Genomic DNA, 24,354 nt, shown 5'->3' with positions numbered 1-24,354 from the left:
CGTGTGCCAATATTCTTCTTTTCTCCACCTTAAGATGGGAAATTGAAAGAGCTCCTACAGATGATGCCAAAACTTTTCTTTATTGTTATTGCAAATACCATGACACACATTTATAAAAATATAAAAGCACACACAATTTTTTCTTGCAAACTGTGTACTAAGAAAAACAACCGTAGCTACAGCTTCTACGCAGCAAGTGCTCTGGGGTTTATTATGTAGCTGGAATCAGCCTGGATCACTACAAAGGAGCACTTACGCCTCTTCTCCCCTAGAAAGTGGGTATTGTTACCAATTAAGTTATTCTCACTTATGATTCCACCTTCAGAAGCCTTCACAAGAAGGAATCACATCTCTTAATTTAAGAGTCACAGTCCAAGCGCTATATGCTGTTGTTTACATTTGATGATACTTGTTACTCCTACATTTTTTTCCCATCAAATTTGTGACACACAGGAGTGAATTTCCAAACGGATACCATACAGCTTCCAGGGCTACGATGGCCATGAAGATGCTGCAGGGCTTGGACCTTGTGAGCTATATGAAGAGGCTGAGAGCTGCAACTGTTTCTTTACTGGAGAACAGGAAAGCTCAGGGGGACCTTATCTATGTGTATAAATACCTGGTGGGGGGAGTATAGAAGATGGAGCCAGACTCTTCTCAGCGGTGCCAAGCAAAAAAACAAGAGGAATGGGCACAAATCCAGATAGAGGAAATTTTAACATAAGGATTTTTATAATTATTTTTTTTTTTAAATTGTAAGCATGGACAGCCACTGGAACAAGTTGCTCAGAAAAGGTTGTGGAGTGTCCATCCTTGGAGATGTATAACACCTGGCTGACAGAACCGTGAGAAACCTGCTACGGCTGACCCTGCTTTGAGCAGGGGTGACGTTGGACTAGGTCATCTCTAGAGGCCCCTTCCACCCTCACTCCTTCTGCGACACTCTTGATTTTAGTACTGAATTCCTGGGGGAAGGAGCATTTATTTTATTAAATGAGCAGACCCACCTAGCAGCGTAACAACAACAACAAGAAGAACGGAAACACTGCACAGGGTACTCAACAGGACACAGAGAGCAAGAGCCTCAGGAAGGAAACCACTCTGCTTACCCTCACAAGAGGAGCAGTAACAGGCAGTAACTGCAAGGGTCAAAGGAGCGGGGCTGTAAACCAGCGAAGCGGAGGGAAGGGCTCTCTCTCCAGGAACACAGGGAAAGCTGGGACCAAATTCACCGGATCCTGCAGGAGAAGCACCCCTCCGTGATACTTCATTGAAATACTCTGTGCCAACAGAGCTGCATGAACAATGGAAAAGGACCCCCCAAATCTCTAATTGTTTTCCAGCAGGTACAAGGAGAAGCAAAATCCTGGGGAGAAAGGACCCCCTAACATCTGAGACGAAACACAGGTAACAGAGAAAAGCAGGAAAACTAATGCCTAGACCAAAATACGGCCCAAACCCAGGACCAAGCCCAAGCAAAGTAGCAGTAGTTAGTGGTGTTAGAAGAAACCACTTTCCCTGGTTTCCTGAGTCTTCACAATGACTAGAAGGTCCACAGGACTCTCCGCAACATGTACGAATCAAGCAAGAGAAGAAAAAGATCTTGTTTTCCTCTTATTGATTCCATCAATGTCTTTGCGATTCTCATCCATGTCTGAGGGAAGAGAAATAGGTGGAAATAAAGCCAACACACTGATTTCTGAAAAGGGAATGAATGAAGAGCCAGGCAAAATACACCTCCGAGGACCTTAACTTGCCTCCACTTTTCTCCTTCTCCCCAAACCCCTGGGAAAGGCATCACAGCTGAGTGTCCCAAACCTCCTGAGCAGGTACTTCTCACCTCACTGCACATCTCTTCAGGCGGTAACACACCAGGTGTTCATTTGCAGCAGGCACCTTCTCAACAGTTCTTTTTCAGAAGGTGGTGTTGACTTACTACTTATCCACACAGGCTGCTTTAGCGCAGAGTAAGCTGGATCCTGTAAGACTCCGTGAGATGATGCTCGGAGTCTAGGAACTCAACTTCAGAACAGTACTGGTACTCCAGACACAACTGTTGTGACCACCAAGAACTTTTTGAATACCAGAACTGGCAAGGAGGGTAAACCAACCTACTCCTAGAGCTCAAAGAAGTTCCATTGTAAGAGATTAAATCCATAGACTATCATCTCACAGATGGTTAACTACCACAGAAGCCATTGCATTACAAATACATAAAGCAGAGAAGTCCCCTGCAGCAGTCACTCTTTCACTTGGACAAACTAAAGTTCAAAATATGTGCAGTGTTAGGAAAATGTGAATACATCAGTAAGTTTTAATCAAAACCTAACAGCATAAATAGACAACATTTCCAGTATAAAAAAATACCACCCAACATTAAACAATGCTGGCTGCAAACCTTGCCATGTATCTGGCTGCAGAGAAGAGAGAGACGGGCAGATTTTTGATGAAGGAGCTGAAGAAGAAAGAAAAATGGCCTTAAGTTCACAGGTCTTCAGTGAGAAACAAAAACGCGGCCTACCTGTAAACAAAGCAAGTAAAAAAGCTAACAACAAAGAGTTACAAGAGTGCGGAAAGCCAAATCAGAAATGGAACAGAAATTGAAAGATGAAGTAGGAAGCAGACATTTCCCTTCCCACATTAAACTGGTTTCATTTACCCACTGATTCACCCTGGTTGCAGAGTTCACTGCTCTTGTCTGTCAAGACACCCATGTTCATTTTCACCAGCCTTTGGCACAGCTCTTAGGATTTAAGCTTGACATTTGTTAAACCTAACAACAGGACTCCAGTCCCAAAACCTCCTTGCAGCACTTGCAGGAGACATTCCTTGCCTTAGGACTAAGGGAGCAGGTCTGAAATACTGAATTGCTAGTTGCTACGGTCACTGTCTAATGACATGCACAGAATCTGTCAAGTACTTGTAATTTATTCCACATCACTGAAGCTCTAATAAAAATAAAAACCACCAAAAACCCTGAAGATGTTTGCACGTGATTGGGATTCTACTGGTTAATAAGCTTGTGCCAATATGAACTTTTTTGTATTTTTAAAGATCCTTTTGCACTTCAAGGTGATTCTTTTCTGTAGCGTATATATTTGATAAAGGGGAAGGGGCTATACTGTAATGCAACACATTTCTTTATGCTTTTTTAAGAATAACATGCTCGTTTTTTGCTGAACTTGCGACATGACCATCTTCAACATGTACGACTCTATGTGTAATCACTGATAGTCATGCCTCGTGTTTAGGAAAACGGTGCGATCTTTCAAGCCTTTAAACACCAAATTCCTTAGTTAAGTCTAAAGAAGAAACTGTGTCCACTTGCTAGTGGAGCACTCCTTCCTCTTGTCAGCATCATTTACCAGTGTTTTTTCCAACAGCTGCAGGACCAATGATTACCATCATTTTGAATAATAGCAGTGTGAACTATTTTCACCTCTTTGCCCCTGAAGCTATTTCAAAGCTTCTGCACAAACGAAATTTACACAAACATCTTCCTCTTCAGAATGGCTGGCACGTTCTCTACTTCCAATAGCCCTTCTCACCTTGAGGAAGCTACTACAAGGAACACCAAATCTGCAGAGAGCTTTGACTAAAAAAAGTAGTGCAAAAGGTCTGCCTGAGGCACACTGCAATTTCAGCTTCTTAACTCCCTGTCATCTAGAGCTTCAGTGGCAGAAGCATTTGTCATCTCCAGCCAAGGCAGCACTGCGCATCCTGAATTTAAAGGCAAGGCAAATTCTGTAGAAGGGAACCAGGTTAGTGGGAAAACAAAGCTGAGGCATAATTGAAGTAAACAGTGAAGTGAAGAAAAGGCTTAGAGTCAGAGAAATTCTTCTGTTTTGAAACAGTCTGGTGAACAGACAGAATACCAGGCGGCACAACCAGCAAAGCATTTCAAAAAAGACTAACCCTATAATCTCTGATTTCTTCCCTCATGCTCCAACTTGCCTCCTGAATGGCACAGGACTCCTGTGGAAATGACAGCACAGACCGTGCACCCAGTAATTTTGAATTTGGAAACTGATTGAGATTTGCCACCCATTATTGTATGCAGAGGGATACATGCAGTTTTTCCCTTTTGTTACTTCCTGACTTCAAAGTCTTACGTTCCAATTCAATCCTCTTTTCTCAGATGCATGCTATGCACGTGACATACTGCACCCGACTGAGAACAATTAAGCCCGCAGTTCTAAGTGAAATACTCACTTAGATGCACGCCCTCCAGCAACTACTGCACCTCTGAGAACTCAGTTCCTTTCTTCTGAAGGACTCCAGAGAAGATCAGGTTTTAAGACTTCCCTGAATACACTGAACGTCAGGTGACTTGAGGCTACAAGCAGCGCCACTACAATTAGTCTCAGTTGTACCCTAACTGGTGATTACAGGAAGAAATATCATAAAAAGATGTGCAGCTGGATTTAGTAACAGGGAGGTTATTCTTTTTTTCCTGTTTCTTCTTCAAAAAAACAAACCACAACTGTTAAACCCTTTTCTTTTAAACTAGGACAGCTTTTTTCCTAGAAGTGGGATGGTTTCCTCCTTTGCCTTTTTCTTCTTGTAACATCTCATTCCCATCTCTCTCATTTTCCCCTGCCCTCACTTGCTCCCTGTCCCTCTTGTTCCCTTGTCCTGGCTTTCTCCTTACTTCAGTTTTGCAGTGGATCCCTGAATTTTGCCTCCTTTCTGCTGCTTGCGTGCAGAATAATCCCTGCAGATGGTACAGTACTAATTGCCTCCCACGTTCTTTATGCAGCGTTACGTCCACCCCTCTGACACAAAAAACACATTTGCAACGATACAGAAAAGTTCATCTCTTAACTGCCACTGCTACGCACTACCTACACACCGCTTTGTCCATTTTTGTTTTGTTGTTTGGTTTGGTTTTTTCTTTTTCTTAAACCAGGCACAGTATGCAGACACGCTATTTAAATGGATTCTTTCCAGTGTAGGTGGGACCAGCGAACCGAGATAGACTTAAAAGTGAGCGAATGCTTCTCACATCCATTCAACAACAGAATATGCGAGGGACAGACACCGACTGAACAGGCAAGCTTGCCCATGCCTCAGTCCTATGCTAGGTGGGAAACTGATTACGACAACTGACATCTGGTTTCCAACTCTCATGATATCACGTTTACCACTCTGTGAGGGATGTGCTATCATGCTGACTGCTAATTACAGGGCATACTTTGACCAGAGGTACGCAGAGGTTGCAGCTTTTGTACAAAATCAGAAAGCTCTGTAGACTTCCTGAGGAGCAGTTACATATAACACCACATAGCAGGACCCACAAAAACAAATGCCTCCTATGCACAGCATACGTCCTGCATTCAAGTGAGAAGTTACGTGTCCTGTTCATACCATCCTAGTTTTGAAGCATCCCTTTGTTGGTATTGTACTAAAACATGTTCCAGTGAAGAAACTGCTAAAATGAAGATCAGGGAAGAAGGAAATGGCGTCTCAAAGAAAGATGTCTGATGTCTGATCATAAAGTTAGCTGTTTTAAAAAAGGTCATCCACAGAATGGCTTGGGTTGGAAGGGACCTTAAAGATCATCCAGTTCCAGCCCCCCTGCCATAGGCAGGGACACCTTCCACTAGACCGGGTTGCTCCAAGCCCCATCCAGCCTGGCCTTGAGCACTGCCAGGGATGGGGCATTGGCACTAAATTTTACTGAAGAGCTTATTTGGGAGCTTCCTATGCCACAGTATTCTTCATCACAGTTTCTCTTGCAAAAGAATGTTGTTACGCAGTCCATCATTTAGATCTCAGTAATTTTTGGTCTTTGAGCACTTCTGGAAATTTGTATAACCCTGATGACCAAAAGTCTTCATTTCTACCACCTAGTTGTGTACTGTTTTGATGAGCAATTTGGTTTGGCATATTAGAGCATATGGTTTGGAACTAGAAATGGATTCTAACTTTAGACTGAAAAGCACAACCTTGCTTACAGATACTCTTCAACACTAGTTGAGAACAGTATTTAAAAACGCTTACCTTAGCCACATAGGCTTCAACTCTGTTTCTTGATGGTAACGTATTCCTGGTCGGGGTTAGGAAGCTTCCTCCTAGATTTAGACTTCTATTCAGTGCCGGATTGTTGCTAATATGTCCCAGATCAGCTGAATACAGAACTGGACCACTGACAGCGCTGCTTGCAATCAAAGGTTTGCTTCTATGGCACTCCTGAAGGAGCTTAGCGTTGGCTTCTGCTCGTCTCTCACTAGCTCTGAAACATTCAGAAGCATACAAAGAATTATCTTTGGTAATAACACTTCCACAAAGTTACCCTCCAGGTCTTTGACTATTATCTGACTTCTGAAAGTGGAAGGGATTAAGAGAGTCCAAAAAAATCTCCATAACTGGATCTGGGGTTTTTTTGGAGAGCCTATTTCTAAGTAGTCACTCTACCTGCAAGAAGCAGCAAGAGTTAACCAATACTTTGGACTTCTCAGCATTAAGGCCTCAAAGCAGTCTGTGCACACCGTGTGTTTACATATCTTTTTCTGAAAGGTACATCACCTGCGTAAGAACTCTGGGCTACCCTTCCCTTCCCAAAGAAAGCTGAAACCTATGACACGCTGCTAAAATGAAAGCCAAAAGATTTTTGTTGTTCTTCTTCATAGCATCAAATGCCGTTCTCTGAAGGGCCTATCCTTATTCAAGCAGTAAAGGACATGACATTCTCTTTTCTGCCATACTTAGAATAAGAAGAGGAGATTAGAGACTGGCAAAAAGGCTGCCTGTTAAAACAAACTCAACTTCAAAAATATCCTATTAACGCCCATGATCGGTGGTGTTACTGCTGGAACACTGAAGAGAAACGAAGATAGTTCCAATGAACAGGGGGGAGCCTTAAGGTACTTTCATCACAAATATGCTATCTTATGCATAATGCTGACCAGATGTAGAAAAGGTATTTAATGAAGAAAACTGCTTGAGGAAAAAGTAGTATCTTATTATCACCCCAAAAAAGCAGGGTGAAAAAAAAACCTTTCCAGTTTTTTTGCTAGGCATCTTCCATTTTTTACCTCCTCCAGATACAGGTCTTTGTACTTTTCCACTTCTGCCTGTGCGGATTCTTTTTGAAAAATACTGTCTCGTTGGGTATTTTTTATCCTGTCTAATTCACGTTCGAGGTCTCCAATTCTGTGTTCTAGCTGGCTTGTCAGCAAAGCATGACGACTGGCTCTGATTTGTTCTAATCTGTCCTGGGAGGCTGCCTGCATCTGAAGTAGATACACACTTTCAACCACCACAAAGAAAAAGAGAACTCTCCTCGCCAGTCAATTGCGTGTACCCAATTTCAAGGGCCCAGCTCTATTCAGCGAGGCAACTGTGCCTCCTCACTGCCATCAGCGACCAGGGCAGAACCCTGGAACTACCACACTGAATGATTCTTTTCATTCAGAAAGAACCCCCATCTTAGCACTATTCTTCATCAAAGCTACTGATGAAGAAACACTATCTCTGTAGGACAGGGCATAGCATTCCTCAAAGAAATTACAGAGATGCCGCACCCCCACCCCCCACCCTGCAGCTTTGGCGACTTCTTTTCTGAGCATTGCCCCTTGTGCAATGACTAAGGAAGATGTGTATGCCTGGCTGTGACAACTCTAAGTTGCAATACCCATTCAAGGCTAAACAATGAGAACAAGACCAGTGGACAGTGATACCCCTCCAAGAACTGCAAAATGAAAATCTACCTTGGCAAGTTTTTGATTCAGGGCCTGCAGGCACACTGCACACACATGAAAGCATCTTGCCCAACCATATTCCCTTCTCCCACTGCCCTTCAGGAAAAACAGAAGTACAGTGTAACACATGGAATCAGGCGGCACCACCACCCCTAAAAATGACAACCAAAACAGAAGTCTATAACAGACACACATAAGAAATTAACTTACCTGCAAAATCAGATTGACTTCTTGTAGTTTTTGTCTTATTTCTTGTGCAGCTCGTTCTTCCACCTCTCTTTTGTATTGTTCTATTTGGCTGCGATCCACCATGTTAGTCTCCATATGGTGTTTGAGATTAGCCACCTCTTCTTTCAGCTGGCTTTTGCTCTTTTCCAGTTTTTCATGGTTCCCACGCATGGTGGACAACTCCTCTCACAAATCATGATTTTGTGCTTCTAGCTGCATGCCTTTTTTAGACTTTATCTCCAGCTGCTGGGAAAGTTCATCAACCTGTAGACAGGAAAGGGGGAAAAACCAGGGAACTCAGAGGGATCTAAATTAGTCAAATCTGTGAAAATTGGTAAAGGAGTTGGCCATCAACACTGTATTTACCATCTGCTGATTCAGTGTTAAAACAAAAGTGAAACCAGGCTCTTCTTTTAAAACAAGAACAGCTTTCACATAATTTCTGACAGCATTCCTCAGGTTCCCATCCTTCCTCAGTTCTGCAGTGGGTCACGGACCGAGAGGTACCAAACCAGTGGCATTACACCCGCAGGGCTAGGCTGAAAAGCACTAGGGCTATTCTTCTGCGAGGTGTTCATACGATCATAGGAAATCAAACACACCCATACCCAGTTACATCACAGCCACCTTCTGGTTTCATCAGAAAAAAAAACATGTGTCACGCTTCAGAGGAATTGTCACATGCTGTCACGCGGTCAAAGCTTTGTCACAGAACTGACAAGACAAGAAACTGATACCCTTTTCTTCCATTACGCTAATGGATCTGGAAATAGTGGTTCAGAACACCGCTTTTACAGCACTGGTGGCAGAAGACAGTCTCTTTAGGTCAAAGCTACAGTTTGTTTTCAAAAGATTTCCAGGAAATATCAGACTTCCCATAGGTCCCAATGGTCAACTACAGCTTCTATCCCCTTCTTTCCCCCTCCAGAAACATCCATCGTCTATACCTATTAACCATAAAACATGATATCCCATCATCTTTTGTTTTTAAAAAAGTGGGGGAAACCAGCAGAGTCAACACTTGAAAGAGTCTCTAAAATAAGTAGAAACTTTACACTTATTTAAAATTGCCCAAACGTAATTCCATTCCCTGTCATTCAAAATAACTCTTCCAACAGGAACACAAATATGCTGCTAACCTGTGAACTAAAAATGAGCCACTGTCATGGCAGTTGACTCATTCTACAGTAATATCTTCTAAAAAGGAGCACAATTTTGAAACACAGCTACTTTAGCAACAAATCTCAGTAATGAGCGGAGAAGCAGATAAAAAGTTCCATGCTACCAAACAGCCAGAGCAACCTCAAAAGCGTTTCTGGGTCTCCAAGACCAGGAAAGATGGACTGAGTCAGCTACTAGTAAGCAATAAGTTACTGCATTTTTTCCGCATCACCTCACACTGCATTGTGCCCTGGGAAGCAAAGACACCATTCCGAAAAGCAAACCCCCACCTGCCTCCTGCTCAACTCGTGCCTAAGACAGGCTTCAGGGGGTGACCTTGGGCAAGGCCAACTTCATAGAGTTGTTCCGAGTGATGGTGGCGTTACTCCCCTCTCTTCCGAGAGGGAATGCATCTGTCGGAGCCCGACGATGCTGCCACGGCCTCAAGCTGCAGCCAGGCCTGTGCTGGGCCTTCGCTGCTCTCAGCCCTGACCCTCACCCATGGACGTGACGTCCCAGTAGGACTGCAGACCTGCCCATCCCTATGGACCGGCCTGGTGACCTGCACTCTTGGCACACTCTGCTTACATCTGTCCCCAGAACTGTCCCCAGAACTCTTCTGCTCTTCTTGGTGAGGGCCTGTGGGGCTGATCCCTGGCCTGTGTGGTCACAGACCCTGCCAGCCTTGCTGTGGCTCTTGCTTTGCCCTACCTCTGCAGGACAGCCTACCCCTGATGTGCCCTCGCAGATACTGCTGTGTACGTAACACTTCCACCTTTACCCTTAAGAACTACATCAGTATTACAGTCGTCTACTACTGTGGCCATAGAAGGAACGTCAAAAACCAGTCAAATCAATTCAGAAATACAGCCAAGAAAACAAAAGTCAAAATCAACAACATGAAAAGAAGTATGAAGAAAGAACAGAGGTTCCAAAAGAAAAACCACCACCACCAAAATAACCCAAACAAAGCAAAGCTCACCTTTGTTCTTAATCTGTCAGCTTCATTGACCATTTCAGAACACCTGTTCTTCATTTCTCCCTGCAAATTAAGCTGGGACAGTCCCCCTCTCTCCTCATACACCCTTAGTTTCTTCGTAGCTCTGCTCAGCAGCCTCTTCAACCTGCACAGCAAATTAGTCACAAAAACAATGAAGCAAAGGAACAAAACTGGACTTTTTCACATACTCTCATATAAACAGCACAGACACCGCTTGCTTCATCTTTAATGTGCTTGATACACCAGGAATTACCAGGAAAAACCAGTATTCCTGTGCCACATACACTTGGAGAGTCCAGATTTCACCTGAAAAGAGGAATGAAAGACTCCCTTCTTCCCAGGAGAACTGCAGGGCAACCTGCACCTGCAGTTGTTTTGGCAGCTATTGAAAACTAGGGGCTGATGTACAGAAGTACCTTGCAAGAACTAGCACGAGGCCGGCATCTGCTCACAGTTAGGTACACCTATTCTTTTACATTACAGTTCAATAAAGCATGACTTCTACTCAGGGATACCTCTTCACCACGCTAAAAAGCCATACCTCTTACAGTCTTTCTGCAGATCGAGGTTTCTTTTCATTTCTTGGTCCAGACATAGTTCAACTGGGTGTTTCAACTCTACCAGCTTCTTCACTTCCTTTCTTTCACTCTCGCACTTTCAAAAGAGAAAAGAAAGATGTATCACACACACAGAGCACAGGAAAAATACCTACGTACAGTCTGTGCATCTAGCGTTCTCCACAGAGAAGCTGCTGCACGTCTCTATCCGTTAGCCACGTTCCACAGAATGCCATGGGACAGAATTCCTGAGGATATTCCATCACTTCAGGTTTCACATCAAACAGACCAATACGTAACTACAGAAGCAGATGCCCTCGCTGAAGCAAAGGCCATCCTCTTCTAGACAAAAAGGTGGAAAAGATGATGGAGAACACTTTTGGCAGTGTTCATCTTTTCATCTGCTCACAGTAGGGATTACGTAGGAATGCACTTCATGGGACAACACTGACCCATCTAAAGCTTTCATGGGATCTTCCACCAACCAGCAGGCAGGGGCTTCTGGAGGAATCTGGCCTTTTGGAGTTCTTCAACATTTTATGAACTAAGTAAGAAGAATCACCTTTCTTGATCAAAGCTTAGACTTGGATACCTTTTTTCTGTTCTCTGCTTAGACCTGAGGACTAATATCCCGTTTGCCAAAACCTTCCACAATTCCGAGAGAAACATAACAAACCAGAACAAATCAGTATTCTTTGGTCCCATGCACATAACATACCAGGTACACTGTAGAAACAAAATAATTTCAAGAACGGACAAACTTTAAATTGTTCTTTCTAAGCATATCCTTTACCTCTCTTTCTACTTTGTCAGTCTCATATTTGAAGACTTGTTCCCTTAAATCAGTACACTTGGCATTTAAATCCTTGTTTTGCTCTTCTATGAGATAAACTTGCTTTTCTCTATCAGCTCTGAGTTTCTTCAGAGTATCATTAAACCGATCCTGCACATCATTCGCTACTTCTTCTTTCATGATCCTCTTGCTCTGTGTATCTTCCAGCTGCTGACGCAGTAAAAGGTTTTCACTCTGGAGCTGGGCCAATCGCTCCTGCAAGGACTCCTGTTTTATTACAAGTCCGCTTACTGGATCTTTCTCAAGTTGTTGAGCACGATCACATTCCTTTGCCTGACGCTGGGCTTGACTTAATTCTTTTTGTGTCATTTCTACAAGCAAAGTTTTTTCTCTGAGGGTTTGCTCCAACTGGTGAAGCTCATTTTCTAGCCTATTAGCTTTGCTTTCAGCTTTACACAGCTGCAGAGACAAGCTCTTGTTGGTTTCTTGCGTGTCGGAGAGGTCATGATGGAGCTTGCCTTGCAAGCGATGCCATTCATCACGTTCTCTGTGAAATCTTTGTTCAGCATCCTTTTCTGATGACCGATGACGTTCAAGTTCTTGAACAGCAGCATTCAGGTGGGAATGAAATGATTCGATTTCTGTCTCTAGTCTGTCTTTACTTTCGTTTGTCTGCTCAAGTTTGGAAGTCAGCACTGCAGATTCTGTCTTTAGTAAGTCCAGCTCTGTATCGTACTGAAGAACCGTTTGTGTTAATGCTTCCTTGTTCAGTTTAGGTTCCTTTTTGAGATCTTCATTTTTTTCTTTCAAGGTCTCATTTTCCTCTAAAGATTTTCCTTCTTCCTCCTGGTGTCTAAGTCTTACTTGATTGATTTCTAGCCTTAGCACAGCAATCTCATCTTGTAGTAACTGATTCTTGTACAACAGATCCTTTTCTCTCTCAGTGTTGGATTCCTGAATGACAGGGAACATGAATAAATAGCCAATTGGGAAATGACTCTACAAAAAAACTTCAGCAATAAACTGCATTTTAACATTTCTAATACTGAAGCATGACTTCAAAGATGAAGTTTCAGGCAATAAGCTACTCTGTGAACCCACGCACATGTACAATGTACGTACACAACGGAAGTGCAACATCCTTAAAACCTAAGTGAACATCCCAAATACACAATACCCCCTTAAACCAACAACCAAATAATAAAATTATTTAAAATATCTCAAGTGTAAAGCTTTAAAATGACAGTGCTTCCTTGTATGTGCATGCCTTTATAATATTGCCTTTAAGGTTGAATTAGTTGTGCTACAGATCTGATAAAAAAAAGGCTAGAAAGGGTATTTTCCTTCTCAAATGTCTTCTGAACACTTACCCTTTTGTGTTACTGGAAGTTAGCTATAAAACTCAATCACCCCCAGAATGCAACAGTCCTGTATATTTCCTCTTTATTATATGTATAACTTTTTTCCACCTAAACACATTCACCCTACATTTATTGGGCAGCACAGCCAAGAGCAAACAAGGCTTCCAAGCACCGCACATTCTTAGGAAATTCGGTAAACTCTTTTCAAGATCTTTTTTAATACAGTGTTTATGGTTGCTTTTTCTCCTCCAATTACTCTAACTCCTACAGAGAGTTGAATTCATTGCTGATAGTCGATCATAAAATTTCAGTATGTGGAGGTGGAAAAGAAAGGCATACTTGAAGTAAGTAAGTTCAATAAGGGAATAACTAATTTAAAAAAAAAAGTAATGGAAACACAAACACTGCCAAACAACTTTCTTCCTGGTCAACCTTGACATAGGTAGCTAGGTGTTTCATTGCTAGAAACCCTAAAAAGTGATAATAAAATGTCTGTGAAATGACAAATAACAGATAGGTTAAGAAACGGGGTAAATAGTGTGTTCTATTAGTTTCGGACTTGCACGAGTAATTCAGGTACATAAAGGAGTGATGCTGCTTTCCAGAACTTTTAAAGACATAAGAGTAAACAGGAAAGGTATTTACACAGTTAAGTTACACTGGTAAACTGTAAATAAACCGTCAAGAAACAGGAAAAGTTATATAAGATTTATTATGACTTTAAAACAAATATGGTGAAATCTGACTTATTAGAAAAAAAATCTGCTTACCTCTGAATTTTTTCCTATAGATCTTCTTGTCTCTTCTTCTAGCTCCTTTTGTCTCCCAAGGTGGTTGTTCAAAATTCCTTCTTGAAGGGCTCTGGCACTCTTTTCCTGAGAGCGCTGTGTCTGTGTTTCATCATGTTCCTCTTCAACCTACAGTAACACAACTGCTTGCATCTCGAGAAAAATCAGAGCTAGCAATACATCTTCCCACTCTCCCCAGAACACTTGAAAATATTTTTGATTCCCCACAGCTATGATAATCCACCTATAAAGAATAAGTTTTAATTTTCTTCTGAAAGTTTGAGAAGAAGAAATACAGGATGTTTTGTAGTAATTTAGAAAAAAGTCAGGCTTTGCCTGAAATACAAATGAAACCTAAATTCTGAAAAAGGAAAAAAGGAATAATAAACTGCAAAGCAAAAAAAAAAAAAAAAGAACAGACCAATTGTGATCCAACTGTTCTCTACTGCCCTCAAAATTTGGCAATAGTTATCCAATGCCTCTTCCATGAACAAAGCACCTCCTTCTCTAGGCATACTGCAATACAAGTGACAATAAGCAGAAAAGAAAGTGTTTAATTCATTATTTAATATACCTGTTTCAAGAGCTTTCTCAGTGTTCTTATCTCCATTTCTAAATTCCTTGAGTGTAACTCAAGTTTCTGTTTCTCCTCCATTTCTTTTCAACACTGATCTTCTTTCCTTTGGAGTTTTTCTCTCATTTTCTCACAGAGCACTTCTACTCTAAGTCTCTTTGCTTCTTGTTTCAAAGAACATCTGGGATTTAACAGAGTATTTGAGAAACAAAAGCACTGATATAAAAGTAGATGTTCCACATGATGAACTTGCAGAGACAACTCAAACAATAAAAAAAATGTTAAATGGTTTCAGATTCCATATTTTTACTGTACTTTTCAACTTTTTAAAGAATTCTAACTTCATTCCACTGTCCATGGTATCAGTTGTACAAGATATGGAAATAAACCATTGATTGATTTACCAGTTTTTTTAAGTTTACATAGAGAAATGCACACTAGTGTGTACACTTCTATAATAAAAAAATAAATCATCTTCATATTAAAGCCGTTTTGTCGAAAAAGGAGTTTGTTGTCTCATCAGATCAAAGCATCATAAACTTTTACTATGGTTAATACACATTTTCTTAGTATACTGAGCCTACATATTACAGATTCAGTGACTAGAAGTAATACTGGTGAATCAGCACGCCACTTATCTATGGCAGACCCAACAATTTTTCAGCAAGCCTTCTGTAAGGCTGCCCACAGACAGAACAAGCAGTTTCTGTTTACTCCAGAAGGATGTCAGTGTTCAAAACCAGATTCAGAAATGCATGGGGGTTAAGCTGAATACGATTAAAACCAGTTTTAAACCTCAGTGGATCTACCTCTGGGAGAAACTACAGCAATTTCATTCTGAAGCTGATTTATAAGGAAAGCCTTATGGAAGGTCAGCTTCTTTACCAACTGAAACAATCAGCAATGAACACTGACATGGTAAAAAACAGTCCATGGTGTGCCCACGGTACCCAAACAAGAAAGCAGCTTTGCCTTTGATCCTTATTTTGACTATTTTTTCCGATATACTTGCAATGATGAAGAAAAAAATAAAAACCAAGTATCAACGTAAGGAAAGAACTGCCAATTTGAAAGCCTGCTTTAGAAATTCTGCAAAACAAGAATCAACCACCACTAAAATTACTTGAAAGACTGACAAACATTTGTATTTGAATGGCGTATATTGCAAGGAAAAAGCTTTACATATAATTTCTAGTGTAATTTCATAAAAAGTGTAACTTTTGAAAGTATAAATTAACGCTGCTTGGAGAATTCATTTAGAAGGAAAATATTACTTCTTTATACTTGACAGATGCTTGAGGATTTTGAACACCTGCTGAAGTCAAACCCAGGCCAAGCTGGGACAGGCCTCGTCTTCCTCGTACTCCCCTCCCCCGCGCTGGGAGGCCCAACTCCCCCAGGCCCAACTCCCCCAGCCTCCCCTCACAGGGCTGGTGCTCCTGCCCCCGCGCCAGCCCGGCATCTCCCTGCCGACCTCACACGGACTGGGCAAGATCACTGGGGCTGGGGGGCCAAAAACCGGACCCCGGGCTTGAGACACAGCTCAGCAAGCCCTGAGGAGGGGTGGGCACTCACTGCCCCCAGTGCCCTGGCACTGCTGCCCCCCAGACAGCCCAGGCCGCTGCGGGCCGCCCCAGCTGCCAGCTCACGGTGGCTCCTGCTGAGCTCGCTCTCTGCCTGGGCCACCTGGCCGTGCTGGGCCAGCTCCCCAGCCACGCCATCCCACCGGGGATCACCACGAGGAGATCTCCCCTCCCAGGCCAGGGCTCTGCAGTTGTCCTTGCTCAACTGCCTACGGTGCCTGCTGGCCACCCCTGTCTGACGTGATGTCAACAGCGATGAGAAACCTCACACCTCCGGGTCTAGCTCAGGAGTGTGGGGAAAGGGGCAATCCCAAACTTGACCTTTCCAACAAACAAACAGGTAAGCAAACAAATGCTCTAAGCTCTGGTTTGACTTGCACTGGGTGAAGTTACCAGAAATCCTAGTATTACAGGCCAACAGAAGCTGCGAGGACAAAATGAAAAAACTGTAACAACCCGTATCTCAAATCTCTCTTATAAATCTGATTTCCCCATACACACTCTCTTGTTTTCTTCTCTTGCTAGAAAACAAAGTTAAAACAACATCCAGACATAGTACATGGAGCTGATATCCGGACATTTTCCCCCTCTCACATTATGTACTTCATAGCATAACTGGCCCATGGGATTCCAAAAACCCAAGCCCAAAAGACTGGAAACTTCTCATCCTGTTGCCTGCACCATCAGAGTCTTTTGGAATAAAACCACTGACAAGATAATACATTATCAGACCACAAGTTTACATACTTAAGGCTTTGGATATCACTTTTCCATTCTGCTTCTTGGTGAGCCAATATGGATTTCAAATCTTGAGTCTTCTCTGCTCTGAACCGTGACTCCCTCTTTTCATCTTCCAATTCCCTTACTTCGCGCAGGAGAGCTGTATACCGATTTGTCCCACGTTCTATTCTCTGTTCATATTCAAGAAGTATGTTTTGCAGTTTCAACAGAATAGCAGAACCTGTTTTGAGATAGAAAAGACACAAAGCTGCACAAATACTGCCCAACGTATAAGCTGTTCAATGCTTTGCTGCATTAGGTGCAGGTGGCAGGTCTCGGTAGTGGGAAGGTCCCTGTGAGAAGAAGCCAGGGGTCACCCCGTGCTGGACATGGACGGTTTCGATGGACCCACCGCAGGGCACAGCTGAGCCTCTCAGCCGTGCTGGCAGCTCCTCAGGAAAAACAAATGTAGGAAAGGGCGAAACGGGCAGAGAAGGGGAAAAGCATGTGAAAACCAGCCCCGCAAACTAACACCCAGGTCAGCAACTGCAGCCCCTGAGAGAACCATGCTGGAGCAGATACCCACAGCGCAGTGCTGCGGAGGACCCCGTGCCAGAGCAGGCGGATCTTTCCCGAAGGACCTGCGACCCATGGAGGGCCCAGGCTGGAGGAGATTTTCCCCGAAGGACTGCAGCCTGGGGGAGGACTCACACTGGAGCAGGGAAAAGGGACGAGGAAGGAGCAGCAGAGAGAAACTGCTACGTCCCGACTGCAGACCGCAGCCTCCCCGCGCTGCCTGGGGAGGTGGCAGGGAAGGAGCGCAGCAGAGCTTGAGCAGGGGGGGTGCCGACATGTCCTTTTCGGTTTTTGGGTCTTTGTTTCTCACTATCCAAATGTATTTTAATCGGTGGAGTCTGTTTTGCCAGTGACAGTCACTGGGAAGTGACAGCCCTGCCTTCACACTGACCCACAAGCTTTTTCACCCCGTTTTGTCAAGGAGGGGCAGTGGCAGCACTGGGGGGGAGTTTGGCCTTCAGCCAAGGTTAACACTTGCCTAATGAAATTTTAGCATAGTTTAAGAGCCCTAGTAAGTGATGCTTATGTTTATATAATGCCATGTGCATATATGCAAGCATCTTGATTTCTGTTATACATTTATTTATTTATTATTTTTAAGCAAAGCCATTATTTTGCTGTACTCTTTGTCATTAGCTGTTGAGGGGTGTGCTGGTTGTGGCTGGGATAGTGTTAATTTTCTTCGCAGTCGCTGGTACGGGGCCATGTTTTACAGTTGTGCCGCAAACAGGGTTGGTAGCACGGGGATGTGTTCGTTACGGCCCAGCAGCGCTCACACAGAGCCCAGGCCTTTTCTGCTCCTCACCCCACCCCACCAGCGAGCAGGCTGGGGGTACGCAAGGAGCCGGGCCGGGACACGGCTGGGACAGCTGACCCCAGCTGACCCAAGGGATGTGCCATGCCACGCGGCATCATGCTCAGCATATAAAGCTGGGGGAGGACAAAGGAAGGGAGGGACATCCAGAGTGACGGCATTTTGTCTTCCCAAGTATTTGTTATGCGTGACGGAGCCCTGCTGTCCTGGAGATGGCTGAACACCCGCCTGCCCATGGCATGTGCTGGATGAATTCCTTGCTTTGCTTTGCTTGCGTGCGTGGCTTTTGCTTTTGCTATTAAACTGTCCTCATGCCGACCCATGAGTTTTCTCACTTTTCCCTTTCCGATGCTCTCCCCCACCCCACTGGGGTGGAACAAGTGAGTGGCTGTGTGGTGCTTCGGTGTTTAGGTGTGGCTGGGCTTAAACCACATCAAGGGGATATAAAGAAGAAAAAGCTCTTGCTGACTTTTGATGACCCCATTAGAAGGAGCTGAACTGTACTTTGCAAGAAGCTGCTTCTCCAGCTCTGACTAGACAGAGAACCAATGATAACGTAAGGCACATTGGCTGGTAATGCAGGCAACATCTCAGGTTAGGTGACAGTTTCACAGCTTTTGAGGGAGATCTCTAATCATAAAGAGATACTATATCAAAATACGAAACTAAAATACTTAGGAGTGCATACAAAGAAACCATGTTTTAAGGGGAACTTGTAACAGCTGAAGATGGTGACTTGAAAACATACCTGTATGATCCACACAAAGCTCTTCTAACCGCAGCATAGCCTCCTTGTAGGTTGAAGTTCATAATTCCACATCCTCTGAAGTTGGGTCAGATGAGTGAGTTAAACCAGGGTCATCAGTTACTTCCATTGGTATGCTGACCTACAAAAAATACAGTACTTTCTGTAATTCCACTGTCTAGGATTACAGACCATTACAAATGCATGAATGATTCATTCTCTCCTTCACAGCCCACAGATTTGGCTCAAATACAATGAAGCTGCATACCAGCAGCAATTTGCACATCTGGTCGATCACTACATAAACACTGCTCCCATCTAAGTGATTAAAAGTTGATAGAAACTGTTTATCAAGAACTTAGTTTTACAGTACCTTGTTCTTTTCACTCCCAGTTGTTGCTGCAGGTCTAGAAAACAGAAATATATTTCAGTACTGGAATGCTTACATTGCAGTATTAATAATACCTGAAGTTCGTTTGAAAACTTCATTTCAGAAGTGAATTAAAGGAAAATCTAGTATAGTAACTTCGCTAGATATAGTTCAAGACTGAAACAATTATTGTGTACTGTTATGTCTATTGGAAGGCTAATTTTTCCGCAAGATATTAAGCAAATAGTTGAAATAACTGTTCTCTCAACTTCACACAAAGTGACAGAAATCTTACAGCTACAGACATGTAGCTATACGGTTACGTGCATTCCCTGTTTAACACCAGGGGTTTAGCTCTCTTCAGTACCGAGAATCCTTCTCCTACAGGTCAAAGAACTGTAATTTTGGATTCTCTGGTGTCCTGGGTCTGGCTTATTTTCTTCGCAGCAGCCCACACAGGGCTGTGTGTTAGATTTCTGACCAAAACAGTGTTGGTAACACACCACATTTTTAGCTAGTGCTGAACAGTGTCAACAACTTCTCTTTCTCACTTTGCCACAACCCACACAAGTAAAGTTCAGGGTGGGCAAGAAGTCAGGAGGGTACGCAGCTGCAAGAGAAAAGGTGGAGCGGGGTGCAGGGCAAAAAATCCCGAGATACCTGCAGTGAAAGAGTGATGTTGCTTTTCTGTAAGTCTCTCCTCGCCCTTTTTAAACACATAAAATACTTCTATGCCTGTGCACACGCTCATGTAATTAATCAGAATTTGTGCACGTGACCTTATGGGTAACTTGGCCAGCATGTTCAAGGCACTCTAAACAAAAGGGAAGTTTTTGTCAACACAAAGTGCACCAGGTAGTGTGGCCACAAGAAAGAACAAGCATCTTCATATGCATCAGGTTTACAAAAAACCTCAACACACAACAAAAACCCAAACTTGCCTCTAGCTCTTAGGTCAATTTGCATCATTAAGTAAGTTTTATTTTCAACATTCCTTATATGCATACCTTCCTTCGTCCTCAGGTGTTTCACTGGAAGTGCTATCATCCAGTACTTGACCATGATTGCCACTGGAAGAGCTCATCTGCTGATGAGCCTTCTGCTTTGAAGGCTGCCTTCTACTTTTCTTTGCAACTTTGGCATTCAGGGCAATTTTACTGCATTAAACAGAAAGGGGAAAAAAAAATCACCAAGTGAGTAGGCTTACAAAAAATATTTCTGTGAAACAGACATACTTAAGATGATGTCCAGAAATGACTGAGACAAAAAATATCTACTATAAAATGACAGACTTGACTGCAAAGATCGTGGAAGATACCCAAGTACTTAAAAAACCTGCCCCTAGGAGTGAGGGGGACACCTGGAATCTGAGCTAGACGCAGGTTAAGCTGGAATACCTATAGTATCCGTGTTACAGAAAATCTAGAGCAGAGACTCCTTTGAAGGACAGACAGGAAAAAACTCCTGCTTAGGTTTACATAAAAATATGTGAGCCTCCTTTAGACTTTTGAGATTGGTTTGGTAATATCATCTTCTCCTGACAAAGGGCATATTAACTTAACGAAAAGGAAAACACCAACTGCACGGAGATCACTAAAATCACCTAGAAAAGGGAGTAGCAGCAAACCCCAAGTTCCTACTTTTCTTTTCTAGGTGGCCATTTCCTACAAAAATAACTGCTTTTTCCAGTCTTCAGTTCTGGTTGTGAAGATGCATTTTGCCGCAGTATTGACAAAGAAATCACAGGAATTGGGGTGGGGTTTTTATTTTTTTTTCCTTTTCTTTTTTTAGAGCAGGCAATAAATTTGAATATTGTGAGCATCATGTTTTCTAAAAAGACATTTTCTTCACTTTTTGAGAAGCAGTGGACTACTCACTATGGCTTTCACCACTGAGGAAACTACTTCAACTACTACAATATTAGAAAACCTAAGACACTTACATAGTACTACAAATAAGAATTAGAGATTATTTCCTTAGCTTACCCTTTCATTGGCATTTTAATCAATTTTGAGCTCTCCCCAGATGAAAAATTCTTTTTGCCTTTTTCTTCTATAGTGTTTTCATTCTCCATTTTCAGTCATTCTTCCTTACAGTAATCTTTTGTTTCATTTGCCGATTAGTGATGTTGTGTGATGGTATATTTAATTTACCAAGACATTCCTGTTTTGCCACCGCCTGCACTTTTGAAATTCTTCGTTTGCTTTTTTCCTTCTCAACCTATAAAAGAAAGTTAAGCTTCATGTATTTCTTAGTATTTCTAAAAGACAGAAACACCACATCCAAGATTGATTAATTCAGGGTTTACCCCTGAAATAATATAAAATTAGAGAAGCATTTTCACAAAATTACACTACAAAGCGTATTATGTCATTGAAAGTACTTTGAATTCACTCATGATTAAAGATAACAAGAATATGGCCCTTAGAAAGAAAACAATAGTGTATCTTAAAACATGAGAACAACAAAAAAGTGAAAGCACTACTGATGGACAAAGAGTTAGGAGGACTGCAGAATGTCAGTTGTAACACCACCAGAAAAGAATATCAAGTGGAACTGTGCTGGGCTACTGCTCCCTGAACAAGGGGAGCAAAGAAAAAAAAAAGATCCCAAACCCACAAACACAAATGGTTTCACAGAGAAGAGGAATTTTAGTGAAAGGCAATGAAGACACACCACGCTGATACCACAGCACATGAATTATTAGTCAAGAGCCTGTTCAGAAGCTATTTTCATTGTTTGATTCAGAATCAGAACCGACAGAACTGTATGGATTTCTTTTTAAGGCAATGTAGTGGTAACTCCTTGCACTGGAATCAAGTGCCACCTACTGTTAAACTGGAGCAATAATGCATTCCGTTTTCCAAAAATGGGGAAAAAGACAACTCTCCACTGCTCTCTTTGTTCACAAGTAATGTATTTCCATTAAAACAAAACCCAATTTGTAGGAAGCATCTTCCTTTAATGATGAATAGCTAAAGTGAACTGGACCATTGACCTGGAGCGAGATTAAAGAATAAAGAGTAGCAGGTGAACCTTCTTTTGGCAGCTGTACCTTCTCTTTCTCCAAAGCCAGGAATACTATTTGCAGCATTCCTACCTTACCCTTAAATCTTCCCGTATCTTGTTTTAGTTCTTCATCAAGATTCCTTTTCAGCACGACGTATGATTGCTGAGCATTTGCAAAAAGACTTTCCATTTCTGCTTCTCCTATTTTGTTTTCAATAAAGCAGTCCCTGGGAAAATCATCACTAAATCCAGAGTCTTTTCCAAGTTCCCTCTCTGTTACAAAAAGTGCATTTTCACCACGTGGAGAAACTGTCTTATTGTAGGAATAATATTAGAAATGTCATCCAAAAGACTGGGTTTTAAGCTGTATCTCAGGGAGTATTCAGGACCTCCCACTACGTTTCTACTACTTCCATTTGCTAGAGGCACCTTCGTATCATCCATATTATACGTGCAATCTTCTTCATCTGTACTCCAGGTATCTTCCATGTTTGCATTTCAGTTATCTTGATCAGAAAGGACACCAAGACTTGGATTACTGTTTCCATTTTGGGTACTTTTCCACCTAGCATAAGTTTAATGTCTCCAAATCCACCTTTACTTTCTAAGCTGTTACTTAATTCTATTGCATGAGATGAAACAACATGAGAACTCTTCAGCTCAGCACTGAAGCCATCTTCTGACATTTCTTCCACAAGGGAAGTAGTTTTCCCAGTTTCATTAATTTCACCAAGCAGCTGCTTTAGCTCTGCTGTAACATTTTAAAACTTGTTTTCAATTCCCTCTTCTCATTTTCAACCCACATTCTTGCATCTCTTTCTTTCCAAGGTTTTGGACTTAGAACTGCTTGTCAGCACTGTGCAATTCCTCATTTTCTGCTGTGGAATTTCTGATGTGAAATTTCTGCCTTATCAGTGTGATTTTCATGCGCTGTTTTTTCTATCAAGTTGATAGTTTCTAAAATACATTTATCCTTAAGTAAACAGGTACAGACAGAAAGATTATCAAGAAAAAAAAAATTACAGTTGATGTATGCAATTTCTGTTGCAAACTCATCCTATAATAGAAATAAGGCATTTTGAAAGCCATTTTTATAAGAAAAATCAAGGGATACTAAATGAAAGGTTCACTGCACACCATCTTCTTAACAAGAGAAGGACTCAGAGACAGCAGTTTCTTGGGTTAGGTTTGCCTAGGCATTAGGGTTGCTTTTACCTTTTAGCCTGCTGGCTTTCTGTAACTGCCGGGGCTTGTCACAGAGCACGTTTATTTTTCATGTTTTATTGCTTTAATACCATTTTTCATTAAAACTGCCAACGTTTTTCTCACCCACCCTCCTCCCTCCATCGCGCTCTACCTTCTGGCATTGCACAGTCCCCGGCCACCTAAGCTAACCCAACGGGAATGAACATGACAAGCTTCTTACCGTTCACCACACAAAGAACTGGCTAAGGGAGGATTATTTCTTCACCCAAGCTTCAGAAATAATAAATTCCACTCCAAGGTGCAAAGGAAAGGATTTATTAGGGAAACCTGCCTGCTCCTGCCCTCATCCCAGGAATCAGGAACCCAAGCTTGCAGGAAAACCGCACCATGCCTTAACCCTACCCAGCCCCCTCAAGCCCCTGTCCCCACGCTGTTTCTCAACAGCTCCGACTGCTTCTGCCCCGTGTCACAGTCCTGCCCACACGCTCCCTCCCCACACGCCTCCTCGGCTCGTGGTGCCTTCTGAACAGGGCCTGCAGCCTTGGTGTCCCAGCGGGCTGAGACCGTCACGCTCCTCGTGCTCCTCTCGTCAGCCAGGCCCTGTTCTCCCGCGGCAAAGACCCCTCCGCTCACAAGAGGGAAGGAGCACCTCAGCCAGACACCACCTGTCTCACCCTCCCCCTTCCCAAGCTCACTGGCCAACTACTACCACCTTGCAACAGGCTTAAGTCCTGCGCTTTGCCTGCTAGAATTAGGCACGTCCCTCTCTCGTGATGCCCGGCTGTGGGGTGGAAATCATTTGCTACGCTGTCCGTTCGGGTGTTCCAGAGGACGCCAGACCCCGCTGTGCAGCCCTGCCCCGCACGCCCAACACAAGCAGGACGCCTGCCTTATTCCCCTCTAGGATACCCTCTGAGAAACCCTTTTCAAACAATTCACTTGGCCAAACAAGAGTGTATTTTGCAGAGACTGGGGAAGCCTCAGAAAGGTCACCACATTTCAAGGTGTTCTCTTTGATCTTTGGCTTACAAAGAGGAAGACCGGCATGTTTCATCAAACAGATCAGCATATTATAGACAAATCTCCCTCTTCACTTGAATGTGCATTTTGCACAGGCAAAAAAACCCCCACATGTGGCCACACATTTGTTTCTCAGCAGTGCACAA

At 42.8% G+C, this 24,354-nt stretch overlaps 1 pseudogene; it reads right to left on the bottom strand.

Moving 5' to 3' along the window:
* LOC130142100 (ankyrin repeat domain-containing protein 26-like) overlaps positions 1 to 24,354 on the bottom strand; it is a 53,119-nt pseudogene that overhangs the window by 3,832 nt on the left and 24,933 nt on the right.

Source organism: Falco biarmicus, chromosome W, assembly GCF_023638135.1.
Source record: "Falco biarmicus isolate bFalBia1 chromosome W, bFalBia1.pri, whole genome shotgun sequence".
In the NCBI taxonomy this organism is placed as follows: Eukaryota; Metazoa; Chordata; class Aves; order Falconiformes; family Falconidae; genus Falco; species Falco biarmicus.
Note: the sequence above shows the minus strand (reverse complement) of the source record. Positions and strands in the feature narration are given on the sequence as shown.